At 45.3% G+C, this 10,673-nt stretch overlaps 1 long non-coding RNA gene across 2 annotated transcripts; it reads left to right on the top strand.

The window, feature by feature from the left end:
* Nucleotides 1–2,114: 2,114 nt before the first annotated feature.
* On the top strand, nt 2,115–3,749 carry LOC123072414 (uncharacterized). Of its 2 annotated transcripts, XR_006435115.1 has the most exons (4): nt 2,115–2,418; nt 3,095–3,169; nt 3,267–3,294; nt 3,495–3,749. It is a non-coding gene; the product is annotated as an uncharacterized lncRNA (long non-coding RNA). The 2 variants fall into 2 exon arrangements; XR_006435114.1 differs by lacking the exon at nt 3,267–3,294.
* The last annotated feature ends 6,924 nt before the right edge of the window (nt 3,750–10,673 follow it).

The raw sequence follows: 10,673 nt of genomic DNA on the forward strand, positions 1-10,673 counted from the left end.
GAACCCACTACTCAGTTTTGCCCCTAATTTTTAGGTATGCTCAGTTTTGCCCCTCCGCCGTTAGTATCACTGATAGAAATGCCCTTTTGCGCCGTTACCGTCTGGTCAAAGGACTTTGACCACCCGAAAAAAAATAGCAAAAAAATCAAAAAAATCTGAATTTTTGTGGAATCGAAGATAGTCATGTCCGCAAGGCGCGTGCAAATTTGTGTGCCGTTCGGACACCCTGGGAGCTCGTGGCAAAGGAAATCATAAATTTTCTATGCATGTGAACAGTAAATTCGAAATAATAGAAAAAAAATCAAAAAAATACGAAATTTTGGGGAATTGAAGATACTTAGGTGCACAAGATGTGTGCACATTTTTGTTGTGTTTGGACATCGTAGGAGCCCGTAGGAGCTCGTAGGAGCTAAACTTTATTTTTTTTCTCCGCGAGCTCCTACGATGTCCAAACACAACAAAAATATGCACACATCTTGTGCACCTAAGTATCTTCAGTTCTCCAAAATTTCATATTTTTTTGATTTTTTTTCTATTTTTTCGAATTTACTGTTCACATGCGTACAAAATTTATGATTTCCTTTGCCACGAGCTCCCAGGGTGTCTGAACGGCACACAAATTTGCACGCGCCTTGCGGACATGACTATCTTCGATCCCACCAAATTTCAGATTTTTTTGATTTTTTTTGCTATTTTTTTCTAGGTGGTCAAAGTCCTTTGACCAGACGGTAACGGCGCAAAAGAGCATTTCTATAAGTGACACTAACGGCGGAGGGGCAAAACTGAGCATACCTAAAAATTAAGTGCAAAACTGAGTAGTGGGTTCGAGTTAAGGGCATAGATGTAAATGTCCCTTTTTTTTTATTGAGCGAAGCTATCAGTCCACTGCTGCTACTATTGTCTTGGACAGAACCTTGAGGCCTGGCAAAAAGAAAAAGAAAAAAAGTGGAATGACAAAAGGCCGCAGGCTCCACTTGCTGACTGTCTCACTTTTTTTTGAGACAAACTGACTGTCTCACTTTAGTTGGCGATACTGGGTCTACCCCTGCTGGTTCTGCCGAATCATGGGCCGACGAATCAGCCCATGCTCAATCGCATAGCCCTTTTTTCTTGTTGACGGATGATTAAATTTAGCTGGAAAAAACAGTGACACCACCTTAAAAAAGGAGGGAAAACAGCTATAAAAATCAATTTGGAGATGCGAGGAATCGAACCCCGCTCTACTAATTGAGCTAGATCCCCTTTCACAGTCACTTCATTAATTGAAGCATATAATATTAATTAACTGACTGCAATCAAGAAAAATATTGGTCGTATATATATCCCAAAAAAAGCGTGAGTTTGTTTTGCATGCAGGCGTGAAAGCTAGTATATATGCACCACGCCGTTGAGCAGGCTGTACTTAAACATAGTTTCTTCCTGTAACAAACAAAACAGTCAGCCAGACATGAGGACAAATGGCTAGTTCACCCAGCGCAGGGCACAAACTAAGTCAATTTGTGTGCTCGCTACTATCGATCACACAAGATCTTTTTTTTTTGAGAGACTCGAGTATGGGAAAACTCAAGTGGTATGAGTACATTCATTCTGCATCACATGCATCAGTCTATCCGGGACTCTTGCGATGAGCCGAAGCTTGCCGTGCTGTCTTGCTTCCACAGTCAGCTCATGAGCAAGGGTGTTGCACTTTCTGCTCACATGACAGATACTGAATGAAGAGAAGGACGCCAAGATATCCAGCGTGTCTCGGAGTACTCCATGCCATGGTGATAGGCTCTGGGTGTCTCTGTTTAGGTCCTTCACTATCGCCATGCAGTCCATCTCTAGCAGGCCCTCTGTATAACTCTGCGAGAGCTCTCAGTCCTACCAAAGCGGCCCTAGCCTCAGCTTCCTCCACACTCCCTGTGGTACCAATCGGCTCGCAAACTGACACAACCAGCGTTTTGATTTTCGGCCGAAAAAACTAAATTTCGGCCGAATTTCGGCCATCTCGCCTGGGCCCGGTATATGGGCCTTTCGTCCGAATTATTTGGCCCAGTTTGAATTTATTTGCCCGGCCCAGCTTCTAGGGCTTTCATGTTACGCTTCTGCTCATATAAAAGCACGAACGCAAATGTCCCAACCCTAGAATCGCTGTTTTTCCTCTCGCTCCTCCTGTGGGCGGCGCCGCCGCTGCGCACAGAACACATCCTCACCAGCGTAGCTTCTCCGGCGTCCGGCCAACGCGCTCACTAGCCTCCCGCCTTCCTCCACATCTCCTCGCCTCCACCCCATCCAGTTCGTGCCATTCGCTGCTCCAAGACAAGGGCATGGCGCTCGGCGGCTGCGGCAACGAAGCTGATGGTGCACGAGCCAACCATGAAGGCAGTAGCACGGGGCAGCGACAGCAGCATGGAGGGCGTCCTCTTGTTTGGGAAGGTACAAGCTTTCTTGATGCGTATACATCTCAATCAAGTACGTAGATGCAGTTTCAGTTTCAGTACGTAGATGCAGTTTCAGTACTTGTGCTTCTTTAGATGAATGAGAGGCTGCAATATCATACAGGGGTAAGAAAAACTCAGTCTTGATGATTTGAACAGAGTAGTGGCATCATTAATCTGAAATACACATGCATCTTGTAGTCACCAAGGATTCTGACAATGTTTTGACTTGGTATATAATCTGAAACGTACATGCATTTGGTAGTCAGAAAGGTTGCCCACGATCTGGTAATAGAAAAGTGGTTACAACCAGTGGCTTGTGCACAAAATTAAAGCTTTTATTATCACATCCAACCACTGGCTTGTATATTTGCAGAAGCATCCCATGTTTGAATCGATCATTTATTTAGATCTACAACGCGTCCAATATAAACTTCAGTTGTGTTTGTGTATTTAACTAAGTAGTTGTTGACCACTGATTAATTTCAATGTCCAGCGGTACTAGAGCATCAGCTTGTATATAAATTATTTATTCCTTAGTATCTAAACTAGATAATCTGTCTGTACTGTTTTTGTTCCTCATTCATATCAGGACACCCTAGTAAGAAAGGTTTGCTTTCTTAGCTGTCTACTCTTTATAACTGACCGTCGTTCTTTTGTCATGTGATTTTCAGGTAATGGAACTGCAAATAGGAGTGGCAGCGGCGACCAGGATGCAAATGGAAGTGGTTCCCAAAGACCTTGGAAAGGTATTACTATGCTTTGCTTGGTCACACGATGCTATTGGAACCATGATCTTTATTTGCTAGGTTCAATTAAACTGATTTTTGTAACCTTGCAATGCAGGACTTAAAGACAATAACTTTGCAATGCTGTAATTGATACTTATCTTCTTGTATTGTTGCTATAATTGCTACTTATCACATACCAGTGATGTTCTAGTTGCTACCAATCACTTATTAGTGTTGTTCTAATTGCTACTTAACACAGTATTTTAGTTGCTACTTGGAACTGCTAGTTACTTAGATGTATGCACTCTGTATCATGACCCTTCCTCTGTTTTCTCCAAACCAGAAATGGCACGTGAGCAAAGGATATCAAGAAGCTTTTGGATGTTGGGAAGCTTGGAGCTGATGCTTCAAATAAGCTGATGGTTGTCTTTTGGCTGTACTGGACTATTTAAACTTTGAACTATGCTGTGATGGTTGAACTGATGCTGGACGGTTAAGGGTTTATGTCAGAGGCAACTTTATAACTAATGTGTGCCTGTTATGTTGGACTGTTAAGGGTTATGTTGGAGGCAATTTTATAACTAATGTGTGTCTGCTATGTTGGATTGTTAACTGTTATGTTGGAGGCAACATTATAGCTAACGTGTGCCTGTTATGTTGGGCAGATTCAATTTTCTTAATCCCTAGAGCTTATTTGCTAAAGTTTATAAGATCTCTCCTGATGGTTGTTGTGCTGATATGTTTTGCTCTATTTTATTTAAAGTTTTGTTCAAATTTCGGCCGAATTTCGGCCAAATTTCGGTTAAATTTTGGCCAAATTTTCAAATTTTGATTTTGCAATTTCGTCCGAGATTTTGCCGAATTTTTTGAAATTCCCGAAATTCAGCCATTTCGGCCAAGGACGAAAAAAAACACAAACCGAAAATCATTTCACTGGACACAACTACATGTCCTCAGTAGTCCCTTGCAACTGCTCCCGCCCAGCAATGTCCACTTTCCGGCCGGAGCGCGGCGTCGGAGTTAATTTTTATTAACCCTTGCGGCGGATCAACCCATCTCGACGCTGCCTGTTCTGTCCGACTCGTCTCAGAGCTGGATACTGCCCACACGGCTTTATCCGTCTGCAAGGCTGCAGGCGATGCATTGGCAAGCTGAAAGTCTTCCTCATACTTCAGGAGAAAGAGAGAAGATTGTCTGATACTCTCGTCTCCTTTTCCACGGATGCAATTGTCGCGCAGGTGCCATCCTCTCCATAGTAGCATCAGCACTCGCGCTCGCATGTCCTCTGAACTTTTATCCAAGAGTAACTGCAGCCAGTCAGGGCCTGTATATTTGAAGGCACATTCAGGTGGCAGTGTCCACTCCTTCCTCATTTCATGTCTTAGAGCAACACTCTTGGTGCAAGCAACCACCGCATGGAATTCATCCTCATCTTCACACCCGCAAATGTCACAAGTAGCATCCACCTCCAGAGTCCTCTTCCACTTGTTCTTTTTCGTAGCCAGTGTATTTGTTGCAACGCGCCATCCAAAGATTCTAATTTTTGGAGGGACCTTCGCCTTCCAAATCATATCCCAAATCACTAGCGCAGAACCGGGCAATAGCACCGGTTCGTAAGGCCCTTTAGTGCCGGTTTCATAACCGGCACTAAAATGTGGGCACTAAAGCCCCCCCCCCCTTTTAGTACCGGTTCAGCACGAACCGGTGCTAAAGAGAAACCACGTGGCACGAGCCAGCTCCAGGGGCCTGGAGCCATTTAGTACCGGTTGGTAAGACCAACCGGTACTATAAGGTTTGGGTTTTTTTTGGTTTTATGATTTCTTTTTCATTTAATTTTGTGTTTCCATTTTAATTCTTTTTCGTTTGCTGGTATTTTACGATACTACACATTGTACACGTTATGCATATATATATATATATATATATATATATATAGAATTTCTAGTAGAACCAATCATGCATATATATATATCATCAATGTCTCACAAACCATCATATTAATTAATTCACACATACACACATGTATAGCTATATACAATTTCTCCTACATATGCATGTTGCCTTCGGAGCCAGTGGCATTAGCCTAATTGGTGCCTTCGGAGCACGATGACAATTGAAAGTGGTTTTCATGAGGGCGGTAGCAGGTAATAGTATTCTCCCTTCGGATTTATGACCTGGTCGAGCAAAAATCCCGCTATTTCCTCTTGAAGTGCTTCTACGCGCTCCGTTTCTAGGAGCTTCTCCCGCACCTCTCTGGACTGTTAAGAAGGAGATCAATATGCGTGTGTATTAGTTGTGTGACTAGATATCGATAATGGTGTAAAAATTGTGAATAGTGTTTTGACAAGCGTACCCATTCCTATCTTTGAGATCTGCTCCTTTCGGACGCCATCATGCGAATGTTCTGGCAAACGCAGAATGCACACAGATTAGTCCCCTACGCCTGCTTCAGGGCCTTTACGAGAATGGAATTTGATCAGATAATAATTAATCAAGCATGATAATTAAAGAGATGGCAGCTAGCTAGCTAGCTAGTACTACTTAATTACTTACCTTGGGTCTTCCCCATTTAAGCTTTTCTTTCCATTCGCCTTCCGTGACGCTGATGAACCTTGCCCAAGCCCTGCCCGCCGACAAAGAAAATGAATAAAGGGGTTATTAAATAGTTCATATCATGAAATGACGAACTAAATAGGCCGAGATATATAGTTAATTATGATTGAAATTACCTGTTGACTATCCCAAACAAGATGTTATAGTCAGTTTTTTCTTTGAGTAGCGAGTCCAGTATTTCAACTGTTCCGGCGTCAACTTTAATGATACACAAGACCCAGTGATATCTGCATGCACACACGTTTGCATGTCTTAATTAAGCGGGCATATGTAAGCAAAAACATGTAGCTAGTTAGTAGGCAAAAACTGAGAATTTGTAGTACAAGACTGTGTGACTCACTGGAAGTTGTAAGGAAGTAGTATATCTTCATTGTATTTGAGTCGCTTCAAGAACTCTAGCATGCTGTCCTCTACGGCCTTTTGATGACGTGCATCTATTTTCCATGTGTATTCATTAACAGTGTTTGGGTCAATGAACCCAATGCCATAGCGTCCACCTTTTCTTATTTCATACATCTTCATCTTGCATATAATACCATAGAAAAGAATATAGTGAGGATAATTACAGGTAATGATTGATCAAAAGGATCACTACAACTAGCTTGAGACTTAAATTACAGAAAGAAATCACTTACAGACAATAGCAACTGACGATAGATTTGTCGAGTGCGTCTTGATTGTATAACTGAAACAGTTCAGAATACTCAACGGACACAGCTTTCTCATGGTAGTAATGCTCCTCCTTGACATTCACCATGAGGGACAATCGATCGGAAATCTTGGTATTGTTCATGTACCATTGATGCAATTCATACATTCTCGTTGGGAGGTTCTTGACCTTGTCTGGCTCGACCAAAGGTTGGCCCCGGACATATTTCCGTTTTATTTCATCCACTCTAAGCACAGGCATGGGCTCGATCTCGAGGAGTTGTCCAACAGTGATTTTGAGAACTTCAGCCTGCATTATATGCTCCTCCATTATTACCACATTGCCCACCTCAGGAACGTAAACTGTTTGCCCACAATAATATTGGGCGCGCGTACTCTCACGTGTTGTTGGCACAACAAGCGAGGGGATTGATTGCGCCGCCTGTTCTCCCAGCTGGGGAATGGTTTTCCCGCATTTTTTGACAGCTGCTTCTTGTTTGCTCGATCCCGAGCTCGCCTCCTTATGTAGACGTGCTCTATTTAACTTCCTGATGTGGCGCTCATAGTCTGTGTCAACAGGCTTGGGAGCTGGTGGTTGAGCCATACGAATGAAGTGGTCAATTGTTTTCTCAGGCACTTTCTCCCTTGGCGGCGGTGGCGGTTTCGGTGCAAAATGGGCTTCCACCTCGGACTTCGATATGGTTGCGATTTCCTCCTCGGACCTGTCATAAGCCCTCTGCGGAAGAGGCGTGAGGCTTGGACCATATTTATATCGCTTGCCTCCGCCTGTACTTCCTGTACTACCTCGACTCGTACCGCTACGCACCATAGCTGCGGGGTGTCTCTTCTGTGATTGCTGAGGCGGCGAAGACGGCTGACGGGGCTGAGTTGGACGAGGAGGAGTGGCCGCCTGAAGCTGTGCCGGACTTGGAGGAGGAGTGGCCTGAGGTTGTGCCGGACTTGGAGGAGGAGTGGACGTCTGACGCTGTGGCGGACTTGGAGGAGGAGGAGTGGTCTGACACTTTGCTGGACTTGGAGGAGGAGTGGCCTGACACTTTGCCGGACTTGGTGGACTTGCAGGAGCGGGAGACTGCTGACTCGGTGGCGGACTTCGACGAGGAGTCGGCTGACACGGTGTCGGTGGCCTTCGAAAGATGATGCAATCCTTTTTACATAGGATGATACGATGTTTGGTGTCTCCGAGAAAGCGCTCGTCATCACCTCCAGGATAGTCAAGCTCTAGCTCCGAATATGGGTCCACCACCTCATCAACCAAGACACGAGTATAGCCCGCTGGAATCAGGTTGCAATGGAAGGTTGCCTCGGGGGGATTTGTAAAAGCAACGGCGTCCGCCACCTTCATGGATATGTTCTTCATTTTGACGTGTAGCTCGCAGCTAGTGTTCTCCGTGATGTCATCCATGGGGTATCTACCCAGTATTGCGTCGTCCGGAGCGGAACCCACGCTGCTTCTCGGCATGGATGGGGCGGTGCTATCCAATGCTGGATCATTCACTAGCTGCTGCAGCTGCTGAGACCCCCTTTGCTGGGTAAGTGAGTCGATCTGCTCTTGCTGCCGCTGGAATTTGACTACCAATTCCGCTTGACTTGCTTCTAGGCCTTGAAGGCGTTCATAGTCCCGCTTCCTCTGCTCCTCCTCCATCTTCCTCTTCTTCTCCTCCGCAATCTTCTTTCTCGCACGGGTTCTGTAGTCGGTGTTCCAGTCTGAAAACCCCTCATACCACGGAATAGCGCCCTTGCCTCGTGTTCTTCCTGGGTGTCCAGGATTTCCCAGGGCACGCGTAAGCTCGTCGTTCTCTCTGTTGGGCTGGAACACCCCCGATCGTGCCTCTTCTATTGCAACAAGTATCGCATCGTCGGCTCCCTTCAGACTTGCCCTCGTCGAAACATTGCCTGTCTTCGGGTCCAACTCCCCCCATGCGCATAGAACCAAGTCCTGACCCTGGGGGGCCAGCTCTTAGTAACCGGAGTGGCACCTGCATCCTCCATCTCTTTCTCAGACTTATCCCACTTAGGCATTGCCACCGCATAGCCACCTGGCCCCAGCTTATGGAACTTATCCTTTTTTCGGCATTCTTCTTGTTTATTCTCGACCATTCCTTAGCTAATTCCGAATCCTTGAATTTCACGAAATCGTCCCAATGAGCACGTTGGTTCTCTAGTGTTCCCTCGAATACTGGAGTCTTCCTTCCTCCCTTGACGTACTTGTCCCATTCACGATTCTTGTGGTTCTTGAATGCAACCGCCATCTTCCTAAGAGCAGCGTCCTTGACTTTCTGCACATCTGCTTCTGTGAAATGATCTGGTAGGGTGAAATGTTCCATGAGAGTATCCCAAAGGAGATCTTTTTGATTCTTGTCGACAAAAGTAACATCTGGACGTGGAGCAGCGTCCTCTTTGCCTTTTTGTATTTTGTCTTTTGCTGGCTCTCTCCATTCTTGAAGGGAGATCGGGAGTTGGTCCTTCACAAGAACTCCGCACTGACGAACGAACTTGTCCGCAATCTTCTTAGGCGCTAATGGTTCGCCATTAGGTCTGACTGCCTCGATATTGTACTTTACGCCCTCCTTCAACTTTTTGTTCGGGCCTCGTTTCGTCCTTTTGCCTGAAGATTTGCTCGATCCGGATGGCTGAAAGAACAAAGATCGATTCGTTAATATATCTTCAAGTCATTTAAAACATGTGATGATCACCAGATACCTGTTTATATAAATATATATACCTCGCCGGTCTTTGTTGTTTCAGGATCAACATGTTCTTCGTCATCGTCATAATCGTAGTTCATGACTTCATCAATTCGGTCGTCGCGATCGAATATCATATCACCCTCTCCGGTGTTGTTTAGAAATTCGGAGCCGTCATAATCTTCTTCATTCTGATCATCATCTGGCCCGCGTATCATATCGAACATGGTCTGTTCTCCCTCTCTGTCGGTATTGTCTGCCATAGCTTTTATTTAACTAATTCAAAAGAAATATAAAACAATTTAGTATTCAAATTACATCGTCTCGAATAATAGATATAATCTCGAATACTTCAACTAGAATAATAGATATAATCTCGAATACATCGTCTCGAATAATATATAATATTGAATAGTACATCACTGGCTAGCTAATTAAAGATCGAATACTACAGAAGAATCTAGGACACTCGCGGTTCCTGCGGCGCGGGCGGTGGACACCCAAAGAGAAGGAACCCTCACAGGATCATAGCTGAAGTGAGATCCCCGAAGATACTGCCAGGTATTGGAGAACCTGCCGCCCTCTAACGCAACCATGTAGCGATGGATGTGCTCGTCCTCCTCCCTGACATGGCGACGTACCACCTCCGGCGGGGCCAGGTCCCTCCGCAACGAAACTGGCCCACGCGAACGCCACCAAACGAGATCAGGGTCGACGACGGGACCCGGGGCCGGGTTCCTCATCAAGCGGCGCGCCCCTCCAGGCAGCACCTCCCAGTGCCAGCCCGGCGAAGCCCAGTCCCGGACATGGGTCGGCTGGACATCGTCGCGGACGGGTCGACGGCGAGGATGCGAGCCGGGCATTGTCAAGAACAAATACTAGCTATATGCCCGCAAAAAGTAACATTTTTTTAATGATTGGATTTTGATAACTAAAATTTCTAACATTTCTATATAACACTAATTATGCTAATCTAAATAGTCTAAATAACACTAAAATTTCTAACATTTCTAACATTTCTATATAACACTAATTTCTAACATTTCTATATAACACTAATTTCTAACTGATTAAACACTAATTATATCCATCTAACATGCAATCATACATATATAATAGTGAAAAAATAATAATCTAAATAATCTAAACTAATTAAACATACAAAATACGTGTGTGTGTGTACTAATTAAACACTAATTATCTAAACTAATTAAACATACAAAATAATAATCTAAATAATCTAAACTAATTAAAGACTAATTATCTAAACTAATTAAACATGCTTATGTGTGTGTGTGTACGGGCTCGGGGAGGGCTCACAGCGGGCGACGGCGACGGCGAGGCGACGGCGAGGCGAGGCGACGGTGAGGCGACGGCGAGGCGACGGCCGGGGGGGCGACGGCGGGGACGGCGCGACGGGGACGGGGACGACGCGACAGGGACGAGCCCGGGGTGGCGACGGAGACGAGGGCGGCGACGGGGACGGGGGCGGCGACGGGGACGGGGGCGGCGACGGAGACGATTGAGGGCGGCGGCGACGGCGATGGAGACGGAAA

The sequence above is a fragment of the Triticum aestivum genome, chromosome 3B, assembly GCF_018294505.1.
Source record: "Triticum aestivum cultivar Chinese Spring chromosome 3B, IWGSC CS RefSeq v2.1, whole genome shotgun sequence".
Taxonomy (NCBI): domain Eukaryota; kingdom Viridiplantae; phylum Streptophyta; class Magnoliopsida; order Poales; family Poaceae; genus Triticum; species Triticum aestivum.